General features: G+C 42.5%; 1 protein-coding gene across 1 annotated transcript in view; it reads right to left on the reverse strand.

The window, feature by feature from the left end:
* hivep2a (HIVEP zinc finger 2a) overlaps window positions 1-18522 on the reverse strand; it is a 77010-nt gene that overhangs the window by 44434 nt on the left and 14054 nt on the right. Inside the window, 1 exon segment of the mRNA XM_034580540.1 lies at window positions 8122-8175. The gene's annotated coding sequence lies outside the window, so the exon portion shown is untranslated.

Consider the following 18522-nt stretch of genomic DNA (forward strand, 5'->3'; position numbering starts at 1 on the left):
TCAAATGAGTGTGATTTACTTTTGACCTCATACCTCAACGTTCCATTTAATCAAGCTGCACTAAATTTAGATTTCAGTTCCCTCAACATGTGAAGATGCTCTTTGAGAAGTCAGTGAAGATGACAAGAAATACACAACCGACAAAGCAACTGACTGACCAAGAATCTTTAAAACTATAAACTACTCGTATGAACACTCATTATAACACACTGCGCTTCCTGGTGGCCGGAGCTGATTTACATGCTGACACCGTTTCATTGGTAAACGACCGGACTTCACCTCAGTGACACAACAGTGACACTGTTTGATGTTCAGTGGGGGGGTTTGCATATTATTATGCAAAAAAAACAGGAACAACACATTCTCTAAAAACACTGAGCTGCTCTTTGGTAGAAAAGGAGTTTTAGACGTGAATCACATAAAACATAAAAACTAACGTCGCCTCACACGTGTCCAAACAATTAAAGGAGTCATTCACATTTCTCAAGTGTATTTTGTCCCGTTTGGTGAATAAATCTGTGAGTTATGGTCACATGATTTGTGACATCACACTGATCTTGACCTTTGACCTCCAGTCAAGATGGAGACAAAGAAATCTTTGTTGTCAGATATCATTATTTGTGCATTAGCAGCTGCAGCTAAAACATATAACATGTAATTAATCGTGGTCGAAAAACAAGATCCTCATCTTTGGAGATGGGCCGAGGTCTCAGACACATCTCAGCCGACTCCAGAACATCACACAGCCCGTGCACGTAAACACCCACACGTGCACAGCAAACACACACGTGCGCATACCAGGGGCAGAAGCAGCACACTTCACTGTCTGAGAATTTGTGAATGGAAAAATGGTTTAACACACTTGGCCGACCAGCAGGACTTCCTACGCTTCTCTCAGGGACGACTGGAGGGACTGTCTGTCTCCGTCTGTCTATACGTCCACTTCTCTGTCCTCTGTCCATCTGTCCGTCCACTCGTCTGTCAGACTCCTTGTTTCTTTATCAGTCTCATCTCTCGTCTCACTATTTGCCTGCACGTCTGGATGTTTTTCTGTTTGTCTCTATTTCTCCGTCTGTCGTCCTCTCTGTTTATATTTCTGTCTCTAGATCTTTTTCCACATTTTGTACTTGTCCATCTGAACGTCGACTTGTCTCTCTGCCTGCTTCAGATCCCCCTGACTTCCTCTCTCTGTGTCTGTCTGCATGACGGCCTGTCTCATGTTTGTGTCTGTCTGTCACTTTATTTGTCTTTTCCATCGACACTGTTTACTGAACTGTCTGTCAGTCTTTTTCCAGAGAACCACACAGACGGCTGCATTTTTTCCACCGTCTCTTTCTCTCCGTCTGTCACAGAATCCACAGTACCACCAAAAGACTTATAATAAGGCATAAAAATAAAAGGTCAGAGGTGATGGATGATTGAATGACAAGGGGGAAATTGAGGGGAGGGCAATCAAGGAGAAAGTATAGTTTTCAAAATAAAAGTCTTTCTAAGGCTCACAAGTGATGAGAGAGACAAAGTAGAAAGATGTGAGAAGAAACACAGGAGAGGAGGCAAAATAAAAATAAAAATGATAATATGTCAATAAGGATGAACTGAGATTACGGAAAAAAGACGAGAGAAAAGGGGGGGGATGGAGGTGAAGGAAAAGAACTGAAAGGAAAGACAAGAAAAAGAGAAGGAATCAGATGAAAAAGCAAAAGTTAAGAAGAGATGAAAGAAGATTTAAAAAAAAAAAAGAATAAACAAGATGAGAAAATGCTCCCAAGGTCGCCGTAATCGCAACTGTGTGTGTGTGTGTGTGTGTGTGTGTGTGTGTGTGTGTGTGTGTGTGCGCGTGTGTACACTAGAGTAACTTGTTATGCAAGGAAGGTCCCAGCAGCGAGGGAGACATGAAACATAAACACAAACACACACTCACACTGAGTTCAACCTGTTTTCTTGTAAATCTCTCTGTGTGTGTGTGTGTGTGTGTGTGTGTGTGTGTGTGTGTGTGTGTGTGTGTGTGTGTGTGGCACCCCTCGGTTAATGGAGGGAACTGACACCACTGTGTGAGACAGTCAGCTGTCCAGTGTGTGTTTGTGAGTGTGTCCATTAACAACAGTGCCCCAGGAGAGATAGATGGATAAATGGATAGATAGATAGATAGATAGATAGATAGATAGATGGATAGATAGATAGATAGATAGATAGATAGATAGATAGATAGATAGATAGATGGATAGATAGATAGATAGATAGATAGATAGATAGATAGATAGATAGATAGATAGATAGATAGATAGATAGATAGATAGATAGATAGATAGATAATGAAGTGGTTCATGTCGCTGTCACTCACGGCTGCTGCATCGCCACGACAACAGCAGACGAGGACATCCCCCCTGCCCGGTTGCAACAAACTACACACACACACACAGAATCACACACAGAATCACACACAGAATCACACACAGAATCACACACAGACACACACAGGAGATCACCCCCTTAACAGACTGAGAAACAGAAAGAGAGGAAGAAGACACAGATACAGACAGATAGATAGATAGATAGATAGATAGATAGATAGAGAGAGAGAGATAGATAGATAGATAGATAGATAGATAGATAGATAGATAGATAGATGGATAGATAGATAGATAGATAGATAGACAGATAGATAGATAGATAGATAGATAGATAGATAGATAGATAGATAGATAGATAGATAGATAGATAAATAGATAGATAGACAGACTGTGAACCAACCTGGCCAGCTCTCTCTCTCTCTGTCACCGAAAGCATGTCTCCGTTTTCTAACTCCCTTCTTCCATTACCACGGTAACAGACACACTGACCGGCCGACCCTCTCACACACACTTTCACACTCTGTCTTACTCTGTCACACACACACACACACACACACATACATGCACTCAAGTTTAAACTCCCATGATGTCCAGTCCGTCAGCAGCCATCCATTCATCCACCCATCCGTTCCTCCGCCGTCCTCCACTCTGTGTTTACATCTGAGTGTGCTCACTTGTTCACCAGGCAGACAGCCCTGTGAGTGTGTGTGTGTGTGAGTGTGTGTGTCTGACGGAAGGTGCTTGTGTGTGTGTGTGTGTGTGTGTGTGTGTGTGTGTGTATAGCAGAGTGGGAGCCCTAGAGAAACACTCCTCTTGCCACAGGAGTAAAGCCCAGGCATGACGCAGAGCCAGAAATAGATGGAGGGGCCCCGGCTGGGGGGGAGGTGCCGGGACAACACACACGGCACTTCTGCATGGACTCGTACACACACATACACAAACACACACTTATACTGTACATATATATACTGTTTACACTACACATTTAAGGGGAAAACTTTAATTCACACATGCACTGAGACGTGAGAAAGCCTCTCAACAGTGCTGCATGTTTTTGTCCATGTATCATAGTTCACAGTGTTAATATCCTTTAGAACACTTTGTTTCTCTCACTTTACGTATGACAACACAAATAATGGCAATATTATCAAACTACACATTTATGTACAGTAGAGGTGACAGGACGGATTTCCATGAAACTTGTTTGAAGGATGTGGAGTCAGAGACACTTTCACTGATGTCCGGGGGAACAATCATCACATTTAGAGAACTGATTTCTATGAGTGTGTGTTGTTTGGTGCAGCTTCATTGTTGATATTGAATATTTTCCTTCAGTAAATGATCTTAATGCTTCTTCCACCTCAGTGCAGGGATGTGATCACAGGAGCAGGAGTAGACTCATATACAGACTTAGAAATGACCCCTGTGTCTATACACTCACTGTGTGTGTGTGTGTGTGTGTGTGTGTGTGTGTGTGTGTGTGTGTGTGTGTGTGTGTGTGTGTGTGTGTGTGTGTGTGTGTGTGTGTGTGTGTGTGTGTGTTTTTGCAAACCTCATTGCTATGCAGCTCGTGCCTGGTTAAACTCCGATGTATACACTATGTATTATGTATGTCCGTACTCACACATACACAAAGTATCATGAATTATGTACACGTGCAGCCTGCAACTATAAATAGTCCCTCTGCTGTTTAACTTCAGAAGAAAAAGTATTTTTATCGTTGCTTTCTGTTGGTGGAGAATATCGACCGATATGAGTCTATGAACTATAGCCTTAAAGAACAAACAATGAAGAAGAGATGTGTATTCATATTAATTGTTGTTGTTGATTTCTATGGTTGTGTTTATATTTTCTTTGTCTTTATAGTTATTTATAACTTCTCAATTTGTTTCTTCTCTCCCCGACAGCTTCCTGTGAACAACTTCCTCCTCGCAGGACTTTAACGAACATGAACAATTTCAATCAGACTCAATAAAATGATTGGCTGTCGACAGTGAGACGTTAGCGATCCAGTCGTGGAAACTCGTCGGAGGAGGGACGTATCGTAAAACCTTTCCAGGATTATAAAACCCTTTGATATCGGTATCGGCATAAATCCACATGGTTACGGATCAAATTATTCATAAAGAAGTAAACAGCCGTTTGTAAACATTAAACAACAGACATGTAGTTTTGTAAGGAGGCCAAATATATGTCTGTTCTCTCCTCAGCATTAACTGCAGCTCCAGAGCTTTTTGTGTTGACTCTCTGCTATCACACAACACAGATTCATTAATGTCCACACACACACACACACACACACACACACACACACACACACACACACACACACACACACACACACACACACACACACACACACACACACACACACACACACACTGCTGGTTACGAAACAGCTGTTGAGTCGAAGGCTCTGCATGTATCTGAGCAGTGAGAGTGCAGCTTACATGAATACTTGATCATATCTGGATTGCTCTCAGTCTGAAAATATATAATCCGCCTTGTTAGGATCACTCAGCATGAGGGCGGAGCGAGGGAGAAAAGAGAGGAGGAAGAGAGGGATGATGGAAGGAAGAAAACTGTCAATGTGAAATGGATCCAGAGCCTGAAGCACATCGTGGTTTTAACCAGATGAAACAGTGTTAGCGCTCAGCAGCTACAGCTCTGACAGCGCTTGTTATCTAATGTTGTCGCGTCATGTTCACATCACCTCAGCAGGATAAGTGACGACTTACACAGACTGGTCACCGGTTATTTCAGCTCCTTTAACTTCTTACAGATATAAATACGTTCTGGAGGTTAGTTCGTCTGAAACTCTTAATATTTGTTGTAGTTAGTTAATAGTATTTACAGTATTGTCTATAAAATATAATGTGAATGCAGGATAAACAATAATCAATGCTGCATTTATGTATTGACAAAAGGTCGAGTGTCGAGCTGCAGATTTGGATCCTGAGAGAGAACGTAAAGCTCTGAATGGAGGACGTTTGTCTTTTGTAGCTGCTACGACCCACTATACCCACTTCTCTTCTTCTTTGTTAATGGGGAATATTAATTTCCTGTATTCCATCTTCACTGGATTAATATTTGATGATTAAATATGACTCGGAGCGTCTCCAGCCAGGCTCCGTCTCAGTCTTTGTCTCTCTGCCGTTTCACTTTCTGTCTCTTTAAATGTGGTTTACTTCTTTGTCTTTTGTTTCTGTGTCTTTCACTTTTCTCTCTCTATGTATCGGTCTTTCTTCTTTAGTCCTATATCTTCCTCTCTGTTCCTTCCTTGCTGTTCTTCCTTTCCTTGTTTATTGTAAATATCGATCTGTTTCTGTTTCACTCTTTAAATTCCTCTTTCTCAGTGTTTTATTTTCTTTCTCCCTCTCATCTCTCTCGTTCAGTCTGGTGGTTCCTGAGTGAGGGGCTCCAGCCGGAAACGCCAACCAGCAACAGTTGTTTAAACACATTTGATATCCAGCAGCCAGTCGTGGGTGGATTTAGCCAATGAGAAGTCAGCATGCTACTTTGTATAATTTTGTGCAGCGCTATTTGAAGCCCTATTTGGCTCATGCTTGCTCGTGCTGTCATCCATAAAGTTTTTACCACCCACGCAGACAGTGAGACCTCATGGTTCAAGCTGTAGTTGTGCACTAACCTGCAAGTATCATGCAATGGTGTTCTCCCTCTCATGCGCAAGTCTGAATTTTTGCGTGGGATCTAAATAAGTTCTTCGGTAGGTCGTCATCCGACAGTTTTATAGTCTCAACATGTCGTTTCCTTCTCGCTCCTTCTGCACAACATGCAAAACTGAAGTTTTCTTATTCCAGAGCAGCAAGTCACTAGTTAACTGACAAGCATACACAAGTACTTGTACAGACATTAATTTAAATGCACGTACACATACCTGCATGCAAACAACCGAGAATGCCTGCAAGTGCCAACATGTGGAGCGTTACACACACACGGACATATAAAAACACATATTCGAACGCACACAGACACACACACACACACACAAGCATAACAACATTTAAAATGCATAGCAACACACACACTTCACTGCATGCCTGCAAGCTTACTCATAAAATAATGAACAAACGAACAAACGAACACACACACACACACACACACACACACACACACACACACACACACACACACACACACACACACACACACACACACACACACACACACACACACACACACCTCTATAGACAACAGAGAGCAGCCGGTATCTTAAGCGAAGCAGAGAAAATGCAAGAGTTGTTCTTTCCACAGCAGAGTTTCCCTGCAGCAAAGCACCATGGGAAACAGCGTGCTGTGAAAACGCCTGAGAGACCCTCGCACAAAAAAAATAAAAATTGAAATAGTTTAGAATTAGTTTTCTTCGTGTTGTATTTGACAGCAACTGCAACTGTAGTTCATATTTTATATCTTTTGAGGTGGACGTTGATTCTCTTCTTTGTCGTTTACTTCTGTTTGACACTGTTAAAATGTTTTATCAAAGTCAATAAAGCTTTCGTTTGAGTGAATTGAGTGAGAGAAAGGGAGCGGGACCACTTTAGCCCCTAAGCCACAGGGGGGATCCAGTCGAGTGTTATGCAACCAAGCCATGCTAACACACACAGACACACACACACACAGGCCAGCTGTCCCTGACTCCAGCAGTGAAAACTATCTCTCTTTTTGTCCATCTCTGCTTCCCCGTCTTTCTCTTCCTCTTCCTCTTCATCTGCCTCCATCTCTATCTGTGTCTTTGTCAAAGCGTTTATACAACATGGCCAAAAGCATGTGGACACACACCTGCCCCCTTTTCATGGTTTGGCATTGGCCCATTTAAATCCAGTAAAGAAATGGCAGTAGGAGTTTGGTGTGGATGATACCGAGCTCAGGCCTGAACCCATCCAAGACCTTTGGGATGAAGTGGAAGCGAGAGCCAAACCTCGTCCCTCAACATCAGCGCTGGACGTCACTGACGCTCTTGTGACTCAAATCCCTGCAGCCAGGTTCCAAAACCTGGCAGTAAAACTGAAACCAGAGGAGAAGAGGCTGATGCAGCCGCACGTTCATGCTCACCGGTTTGGACAAACACATACGTGGTCGTGGTGTGTGTCCGCAGACGTTTGACCATAGTGTGTCTCATTTCCTTAAGTTTTATCTCTCCTCAGTTCTTCCTCTATCCCTTCACCCTATTTCCTCATCCTCACCCATCACTTCACACCCTCTCTCTGTCTCTCAGCATGTCACTCTACAGGGTGTCATGTTGCCCGCGGCACCTGTCGCCCCCTGGGGGTAATACACTCGCACACGCAGACAAACACTTGACTCGACTTACTTGAAAAGGCGCTGCTCGTTATTAGAAGTCTTGCAGTGTATATGGGGGGCTTCCCACTTTTAACAATGGCAACACGCACACACAAACACGCACCCGTATGCCAGGAGCCTTCGCAGCATGGCCGAACGAAGACAAAGCACAATACCTCAAGTTCACCCTCATTAAAGACAACCCTGCCAGCCTCACACACACACACACACACACACACTCAGAGCAGTAGCTGGCTGTGCAGGTACAGCTGACAACAGTGGCTGACGTCAGCTCTTAAAGGTTACCATAAACTTCCCTCAGTGGAAAACACAGCAGAGCCAGCCTGATTACAAAAAATAGAGTGTTTACCCCAAACGTCTGTTCATTAAAATTAACGAGCCAAACCTCAAAACACAAAGGTTATGCCCGACACTAAGTACAGAAAATCAACACAATAATCCCACATACCTGATTCCTGGACCAGGGAAGGAACACCTGTGACATGGTCCCATAATCTGAGCCCTGAGGAGACAGAGAGGAGCAAATCAGGACAAACATTTATGAGACCTGTGTCCATGCTTCTGTTTTCATCATACTTGGCCAAACTTCCCCAAAGCTTCAACAGTATTTGTCTTAATGATTGTAATTTTTAAAAACTTGTTAGTTTTTAAAAATGAGTGATTCCTATCCCATGAGCTTTTTTGTAAGGTTATGATATTGTATAATGTATAAAGTGTTTTATTTTGTCCATATTCAAAGAAGAACTGTTATCTATAGCTGGAGTAGAAAGTTTAATTTGCACATTTTGAAATATTTGTACATTTATGGCTCATTTTTTTAAATGAGCCATAAATATTTACATCTTGGCCTTGGATTTGAGAGTTGTTGGTTGTTTTGTTTGCTAGAAATCACACAACTGTTCTTAACATAAGATCGATTGTAAAAAGCTTAAGGACCAAGAGTACAATCAGGATTTAAGTGGTCAACTTACACATAATGATCTCTGCAGCTTTGGACAATTAAGATCAACTTGAAAAGGGGCACCAGCTTCTTTTGGAGCACATTTGGATTTAGTTTAATTACATTGATCGGGGTCATCACCTGAAGCCTCACACGGGGCACCAACATAAATACTGTATGTAGCATTTTGGCAGATTTCCACACGTTTTAGAAAGAGGTGCCGGACCTATTGGAGCAAATTTGAATGAATTCACTAGTCATCAGTCTCAGACTCTCCTATGCATTGATCAAGACATGATATATGGCTCCTATGATCCTGGTGTGAAAGGCAGCAGTCGGGTCTGAAGGCACCAGGATAGTTTCCTGAATGAAGAACTGTTTCTGCACTATGATGTGGTTTAGAACCAGATGGGAACATTTCATAAATGCCACGGTTATTTAAAGATGTTTGCAACTGAATAAAAACTGCTCTTTCAAGGTGGATTGGAATTGGCCTGAGGTTAGATCAGATTTTCTTTTTGATAAGACGTTTAAAAGTGTCTGTAACACACTCCGACATCAGAGAACAGAATAATTGTCCTGAGTATTAAAAACCTCTTTGAGTATGTGAGAGTGAATTCTTTCTAGAGGGCGATTTGTAGGCCTCTGATAACAAGGAGAATGACACAGACTCAAAGTGATGGAGGTCAGCTGGGCACGAGGACAGAAAGTCTATAGGGGGGAAAGTTAGCCAACTCCTAAAGGCCAGATAAGGATCCTGTCTGCGTAGCAGGACAGAGAATCTGGAAAGAATAAATATGCATATTTTACTCTATTTTTTAATATTGTACGCTCCATTACTAGACAAATGACTTTATATATAATTCCTTTAAACACAAAAACAGTAAAGTTATCTTCTGATTATACAACATTGATCTATTATTATCAGCAATACGAGGCTCTGCATTAATTTTAGGTTGGACCTTGGTGACAGCCACCTGTCTCCCTCTCTATCTGTTTGTATTTCCGTCTGTCGGCTCAGCTGTTTGTCTCCGCGTGTCGTCCAGTTCAGGCTTGCCCCATGAAGCTAAAATTATTCGGGGCTGTCCCCACGGACACTCCAGCTATGTGTCCGTTTCAGGGAAGCAACTTTGGTCCCAGAGACATCAGGGGTATCCAGTTTAGTGTTACACTAGTAAACTACGCCGGGACGCACACACACACACACATGCACACACGCACGCACGCACGCACGCACGCACGCACGCACGCACGCACACACACACACACACACACTCACACACACACACAGCTACTAGGCCTGTGTCAGGGTGACGGGGGCAGAGCCGTCAATCACAGCTGACTGAGCCAAACTAACCCACCAGCCTAAATCTGCGAGTCGCTTTTACTGTTTCACGAGCCACCTACATGCTGAAGAAATGGAGCGTCACATGACTGTTGGTGTCCAGTAACTTTACCCAACGTAAGAGTGTTAGATCAGAATCACAGTGAATGATGATCCTCTCCAGCCCGGATCAGTTCCTGGAAGGATTTATCAAAGTACCAGCCAACTTCAGTCTCATTTGAGTCTAATCTTTTCCAACATACCCTGGCATCAAACTCAGCACCACTTCCCTGATGCGTTTTCCAGCAAATTCTAGTAGAACTGCTTCTATCCATTTTAAAAAGGTAATTTGGGGCATCATTTGCGCCCGTTCATCATTCATGTGCCTTCGTCCACCTGAGAAAGAGACGAAGATCCGTGTGGAAATAAAGAAAAGAAGCTTTTTTCTCATTTGAATCTGTCTGGAGATCCAGGAGCAAGATTTACAACTTACCAGGAGCGGTCCAACCTGGACGGAGCCGCTCTATTATACCAGGGTAATGACATATTTGGGTCAGGATTGTGCTGACGGGATGGTTACGGTCCAACACCTAACTTGGCTCTGCCCAGAATGAAATAAATACACCTGACAACTACTTCAACGCTGAGTTATTGATACCAGTCTGGTGCCATCACACCTGCAAATAGACCAATGTTCAAATCTACGCTCATCAACTATATTTGGAAACTCACGCTGCAAAGAATGTCTCGAAAACTCCTGCACTTTAAGAAGTGGAACGGCAGGAAACTGTCTGGAACCATAAAGAAAATATCTGTGAGTTTTAAAGAAGCTGATTGGATGAAGCCTGTTTTGTGTTTATGCTAAGCTACAGTGCTCGTTCCACATAGTAAATACACAGACAGGAGAGTGGCACCCATCTTCTCAATAAACTCTGAGAAAGAAAGTAAATATCTACATCTGTGTTTTAACAGTTTTCTTTGAGGTAACCAGGATTGAATGTGTGTCACAGGGAAATCTGTTGTAACGATAACTATAAAAAACACTAATCAATGATCTAAATAAGCTTCATTAATCCAATAAGACCGGATGCTACTCTCCCTCTAGAGCCGGAAGAGACGCAAACATCCGCAATGTCATCATTTCCAGAACATGTGACTAATGAAATACATCGGGATTTGCTGAAAAACTTATTGGAAAAGAATAAGAAAGAAAAATATGGACCATTTCTTTATTTTGTGTATCATTCGGCTGAGAAATTAAAAGGTTGTTAAACGTTGTAAATTCTGTCGGCTCTTCAGAAAAGCCTCATGTTTTAAGTGATTGTGTTCAAACGATGCTGAGGTTTTACAGCGAGTTCTAATTCTGCGGCCTCAGGTCTTAATGGGTTCAGGGACGATAAAAACGTTAAGACTAACATCAGTGTTATCTGCTGGAAAACATGAAATCTGCAGCAGAACCACAGTCGATGCAAAACTTCTCTCAAAATCAAGCATTCAGTCGTAGCTGTAGCTCTGATCAAATCTAAAATGATAGAACTTCCTGATTTGATGTTGTTGTTGTATTGTGTTTCACAAAATGATGCATCTAAAGATCAAATTGAGAATCATTTTGTTGAGGAACTCTCCCCCTGAGCCGACAGGAGGAGAAGCTGCCAGCCCAGCTCTGTTTGTGTCAGTCAGTCAGCCAGCGCTTCGTTAACTAATTAGTGAGCTCGTTTATCTCATTAGGCTCTGATTGATCTGCCAGCTGATGGACTGGCAACCGGGCGCCCTGTGTGTGTCTGTTGTACGTCAGACGGAGCGAGCTAATCGATATTAACAACGCAGGGAAGAGTTTAACTGTTACGCAACCTCATTATCTGGCAGTGACTGTGCAGGAGGGGGGGTGGGGGGGGGGGAAGGATTCCAGCGTTACACCAATGTCAGCAGAAGGGCAGCCTTTCCTGTTAGCGGCAGGATATTAGCTCAGATAGCACGGCGAGCTGGTCATCGGGTGATATCTGATGGTCAGGGCACAGCTGGATTCACACAACGTTTAACTGTGTGTGAGCCTGACAGACACACACACACACACACACACACACACAGACACACACACACACACACACACTTTATCAAAATGAGTGTGAACATACACAATTGATGACTTGTGTATTGCTCATAGTGCTGATAAAGTGATCTCTACTGGGATTATTGTGTTAATTAGATGTGAAACAGAAAGTAAATGAATTAATGAGACCAATTAAACCTAAAAAAGAGAATTGATTAATCATTTAAGTCATTAATTAATATAAATTAATACAAATTTGATGGATCCGGCTTCTCAAATCTGAGAATTAACACAACACATGACATTTTATTTAGTCTCATTTTGAGAACATTAACACAATTTTCTCTTATTTCTTCTACGTTTACATGCATATAAAATAATACACTGTCTTCCCTTAATGAATTTCCTCTGTGAATTTACATTTTCCATCATCTACGTACGGAACCTTCAGCTAAATCTGACTTTCCATTGTTTTAATTTGTTGTTGCATTCACTCATTTTTTCCCTAAGTTGTTTTTGTAGCTCTTATTTTTTCCATGAAATTAAGAGAAGGAAAAAACAATCACGTAAAGGAGTCGCAGTCAGCAGATGAGTCAGCCTTCGCTTCCCGACAAAAACAAAACAGAACAGGTTGTTTACCATCGGGATGCCGACTCGGAGGAAAACTTAAAGCATGACGGGAAAAAGCTTCATTAAAGCAGCGTGGGAAATCTGTTGTTGTTTTTTTTTTAATTTAGTCTTTATTTCTCTGAGGGGGAATTCCACACATTCCCACCTGGGAGCTGCCCCATACATCCACCACAGGCTGGGATCTGAACCAGGGACCTCGTCTAACTGTAGACCCAGAACTCCTCTTCTGGTCTGAGGAACCTTTTCACACCTGATGTTTAGCTTCAGACTGAACTGAAGAGTCTGACGCTCTGAAACAAACCAGGTGTGAAAACGTCCTGTATATGTAGTTTCAGCCTCATTCACACACGTCTTCAGACAAACAACTCGCTGTAGCTCAGCAACTCAGCAGAAAGTTTTACAATCTAAAATTAAAAGTCCTTCCCCGCTCCATTATGGTGCCGTGCCCTGAGCGTGCACACTCCTGATGCCGTGCACTGATGAGGCCGTTCCAGGTAAACGCCATTACCCTTCATTATTAGATCTGTATTTATTAGGGAGGAACACGAGGAGCTTAAGGGGAAGTAGACAGGTTTAACAAGTAGACTTTATATCAGAAGGATGTTTTCTGGATTCAGTATTTGTGCACACACACACACACACTGACACACACACACACACACACGCACACACACACGCACACACACACTGACACACACACACACACACACACACACAGTGTCGTTTTGACTGCTCGTTCACCTTTAGATTTCCCTGTGATGCAACAGCTTAGGGAGGGCACGGAGAGGCCAAACTGTAAAAATCTGGCTCCCTTCCTCTACACACACACACACACACACACACACACACACACACACACACACACACACACACACACACACACACACACACACACACACACATAGAGCTTTCTGCATCACCACTGCACCATCCAGGATCAAATATGCATCAAATTATATAAGAGAGACTCTTATGTAACAGACTCAATCCCTGTGTGTGTGTGTGTGTGTGTGTGTGTGTGTGTGTGTGTGTGTGTGTGTGTGTGTGTGTGTGTGTGTGTGTGTGCGTGTGTGTGTTTCACGCTGAGGTCTGTGGCTAATGAAGCCATCTTTGCAGGGGTAAAACACAGAAACAGAGGGAGAGGAGGAGGAGGAGGAGGAGGAAGAGGAGAAGAGCCAAATATAACTCCTCTGGTCCTGAGAGGAGAGGAGACGAGGAGAGGAAACGAGGGTAGAGGAGACGAGGAGAAGAGAGGAGACGAGACGAGAGGAGGAGAAATGAGAAGACGAGATAAGGAGAGAAGAGGAAACTAGAGGTGATATGAGGAGAGGAGATGAGATTCAGTCACATTCAAAAGTTCAACTCTCTCTCTCTCTCTCTTACACACACACACACACACACACACACACACACACACACACACACACACACACACACACACACCCTGCCCAAACAAACCCGCACACCCAACATAAACACAACACACATAGCGTAGCAATCTGCCACCACACAGCCGCCTCTCTGCCCGACACTGGGATCCACAGCTCCGACATTTCTGCCCACAAACCGAACGGGAAACCTTTAATGGCCTGAGGTCGGCCTGAGAGGGAGATGGAGATAAATTACAGTGTTTGGTTTGGTGAGCAGGGAGAAAACCAACCGGGAGTGTGAGTGGGTTCATGTACCGCGTGTCTGACGCTGTGTGAATGTGCGTCTTTGTGTGTGAACATGTGCATGAACAAAGCGTGTGCTGCATGTGCTTCACCTGCGAGTGTGTATGTGCAGAGGTCTGGTTTTTCCAAAGCACCACGTTGAACCTTTTTACCTTCAAACGTTCCGGCTCCTCAGAGCAGGAAATCACTGGTGACATGATTAAAACACAAAAGGTAAGAAGAGTGGCGACTTATTGGTTCGTGAGCTGCGGTTTTGAACATTTTCGACAGTTTGTCCTGCGCCATCTTGTGTTTTCTTAAAGCAGAAGTAACCATATTTGGAGAAGCAGGAGGTTGGGTCGGACTAATATGGATTTTTGGGAGCAGATACAAATATGAAATCACATAGTCGCAATCCTGAATTCTGAATAAACACAAATATTTAGACAGACAAACTTGTTGTACTTAAACTGCTGAGAGAGAGCAAGTTCATTTCCATTTTTAAGTTAAAGCAAATTGACAAAATTAAGTAAATACATCAACAATAACATCTTGAGCAAACACAACTTAATAATATTATTTATTTACCATTTTATTCAAGTCAGTGTAACTTGTTCTACTAAATAGTGGATTTCACTCACTGTTTTTAAGTTGAAATTTAAGTAAATACAACTAAGTTCTAGGTAAAAGTAGATATAAAATTGTTTGTTAGTCAGAATTCTGCAAAAACTACAGGACAGATTTCCATGAAACATGAAGAACTTAAGAGATTTTGGTTATAGGAGCTCCAAGTTTACAGTGTGGCACATAAACTGCTTTTTTCCTGCTATGACAAGTCAAAGTATTTTCCACGGCTCAGTTGAAACTCATCTAAACTTCTATATCATCTTAAAAATTATCATCTTAAAGCTATTTCAGACTCGTTTTAAAGCCTTTTAAGCTGCTAATTGCCAATAATTTACATTTCTACCTGGCGTCTGTTGGCATTTTACAAATTGGTTTGCAATTCTGTCCACAAAACCATAAGTGGACTCATAATGTGCTTCACTTTCATGCCAGCGATCACGATTTTTGGAAGGGACATCTCCTTATTTACATTTTCGACTTATCTGAATATATTTGCATAGATATTTCTGGCCCTCAGCTGAACGCAGACGGCTTTTAACATCCAGTGGGAATTAGATCGACGGAGCGCGGAGCAAATTTGACTGATGACATTAAGACTAACGAGAGAACACACACGCAGACGGCTGACAGCTGCTTCTGATCCTCCTTCAGTTAACACACAGGTCTGATATCAGTCAGACAAATCCTGTCACTGACACCATTATAGTGTGTGTGTGTGTGTCTGTGTGTGTGTGTGTGTGTGTCACAGCACGAAAACACACATCACATACAGGTACGTTCAAAACAATAATATATTTAATTTCTCCTCGTTCCTCATCAGTTAAACGACTGAAAAGTGAAGAGAGACCACAGCTGACAGCCGAGAGAAAAAGGAGGATCTGTTTTGAATTTTTGGATTTTATTTTGGTGCACGGGGATGAAAGAGGAGATGAGGAGAGGAGGAGGGGGGGGGAGATGACACAGGAGAGGGAAGGAGGCGAAGAAGAAAGGATGAGGGGGGGGGAAACGGGGGAGTGGATGAGGAGATTGGAAAGAGGGAGACAGGGGGAGGAAGTTGAGAAACGTGAGGACGGCGGAGGAAGAGTTGGGAGGAGGAACGAGATATATAGAGGGATATATAGATGAACAAGGGGGAGAGAGGAGGGCGTGAGAAGGGAGGAGAGAAGGAAGAAAGGAAAGGGCGCATGGGAGGTAACAAAAAGGAGATATAGAGGGGAGGAGGAGAAATGTAAGACGAGACAAAAATAGAGGAGAGAAACGAGAGGAAGAAATGATGAGATGAGAGGGAGGGTGAGAAGAGAAAGGGAGGGTGGATGGCAGATTGAGAGGAGAGAAGAGAGGGAGGAGAAAAGGGAGGAGGAGAGATGAAAAGGAGAAGAAGAAGAAGAAGAAAGAAAAGAGTGGAGAGGAGGAGGAGAAGAAGGGAGAGGAGCACATCAGAGAGGAGACAAACAGGGAGGAGACGAGACGAGAACAGAGAGGAGAGAGGGATGAAAGAGAGGAGAGGATTGAATCCAGAGACAGAGCTTTGAAGAAGAGGAGGAAGAGGGAGGCATGGATGGAGGGATGGGAAAAAGGAGAGCAACACTGAGATGAAAGAAAGAGGGGAAAAGTTTAAATCTGACATTGGAGGATCAGAAGAAGGAGAAAAGAGAGGGACGCCTCAAATGAAATTTACATTTCTGTAACGACATCCGTCACAAAAAGAAAGAAAATGGTGGAAAAACATCAGTTTATCATATTTTTGTAAAAAGAGGAAGAATTTAAAAGGCTCAGCTCTGCATTAAAATATATTCAGATATAAAACCTCAACTTACAGAAACATTGGGACCAGGGGAAGGAACGATTGGTCGGTTCAGACAGACGCAGAGAACTGATTCAAAGTCTGGGCGTCGCTGTGATTTAAAAAAAATACATTTATTAATACACATTGTGTTAATAATCCTGCACTTATTAAATCATTTGCGTTTTTTTCCTGCTTGATTTGCCAAAAAGGAGATAAAACACAACTCAAACCGAGCTGAAGATGAAGTCTGCTGCACATTAGAGGATTCTCAAATCTTTACTGGTTTGACAGATGTAACCGATCTTTAAATATTTTAGTCGTGAGAACGTCCACGAGACGATCGGGTCGAGACGCAGCAGCACACTGCACAGCTCACAGGTCACGGGATCAAACGTGACTTTACAATAAAAACAAACATGGAGACGGACTTCACGACACAAGTATGAAAACTTTCTTCAGTAGTTTCTTTGGACATTTATTTCACATCTCTAAGTCGCCATTGGAATCTATTGCAACTAAATCCAGATTAAAGCATCTGGCCTGTGAAGAAGTTTGAATTAGGGCTTTAAATTCAGCGATTTGGGGGATTTACCTTAAAATACCTCTGGTGAAAACTTGTATACGTTTTTATGATTTTTACGTATAAACTTTTAAACGAGTTTATCTTGAAAATAAAAAATGCCAGAAACTTTGATTTGAGAGTTTATCCAGTGAGAGCTGAGACGGTTTTAACGTACGAGATAAACGTTGGTCTGGTTTCGTCAACGTACAGACGAACATTTAATCCTTTGACTGGAGTAAAAGTAGGAAACTGAACACTGGGAATTCTTCTTCAGCTTCCTGGCCGATGTTTTTAATAAAGTCAAACCACATGATGTCGATTAATGTCTTTGCTGAACGGTCCCTCACTGTGGGGGTGTGGGCAGGTATGAGACGAGAACTTTTCCCTCCTTCATCCAGGTTTTATCTGTATAATATTCGTTTCTTAAACACTTAAACACTCACGACGCAGGAGACAGACTGAAAAAGACAAATTTCAGTGGGAGTGTGTTTTCAGGTCGCGTCAGATTTACTTCCCCTCTAATTCTTTGCCTGCGAGGCCGCGCTCGGCGCAGACCGTCGTTAGCATGTGCTAATCCCCTCGTCGTATGACGGACGGGAGGCGCCAGGTGCTAGCCAGCTGTGCTAGCTCTTAAGCCCTAATACCCTTAGAGTGAGTGAGCTAGCGTGGAGCTAATCAGTCTTAATGCCATGCATATGGGGTTAGCTGCGGAGATGGCTAGCTGCTGTAGCAGTGGCTAATCCGAGCGGCTACAGGAGCGAGCCCAATCCCCCATTTCCCCCAAAATATGTCAATTTTAGAAACTGCAGCATGGGATTAAGATTAGAGGAGGAGAATAAAAATAGAGCAGAGGAGAAGAGAATGATTGAAAAAGAGTAAAAGCTCTTAGCACTTGTAACGTGTTATTTGGGAGGGATGCACTTTTGCTTTTTTGATGGCATCATTTACTGTAATTCTTTTAGAGAGAATGTGTTTCATGTAACAGTCTCTTTATGAAACCACATTAAATTCATCAGATTCATAAATATCAGCCTCATAAACAAGTCGGAGAACAAACGGACTCGACTCCGAGTATTTGCATCATGGTGCAGCCATTTTCCTGAGAACTCTGATATAATTTGCTCATATTTAACATTTAAATCAGTCTGCAGCTGATCTCTATAAACACATTTTAAACTTAAACGGAAAATAATGTGACATTTATCATGATAATTATTGATATTATCTGATATGATTTTTTTTTTTAAATCGTGATCATCCCGGCCTGTTTGATTAGTT

This window comes from Hippoglossus hippoglossus, chromosome 24 (assembly GCF_009819705.1).
Source record: "Hippoglossus hippoglossus isolate fHipHip1 chromosome 24, fHipHip1.pri, whole genome shotgun sequence".
Lineage (NCBI taxonomy): Eukaryota > Metazoa > Chordata > Actinopteri > Pleuronectiformes > Pleuronectidae > Hippoglossus > Hippoglossus hippoglossus.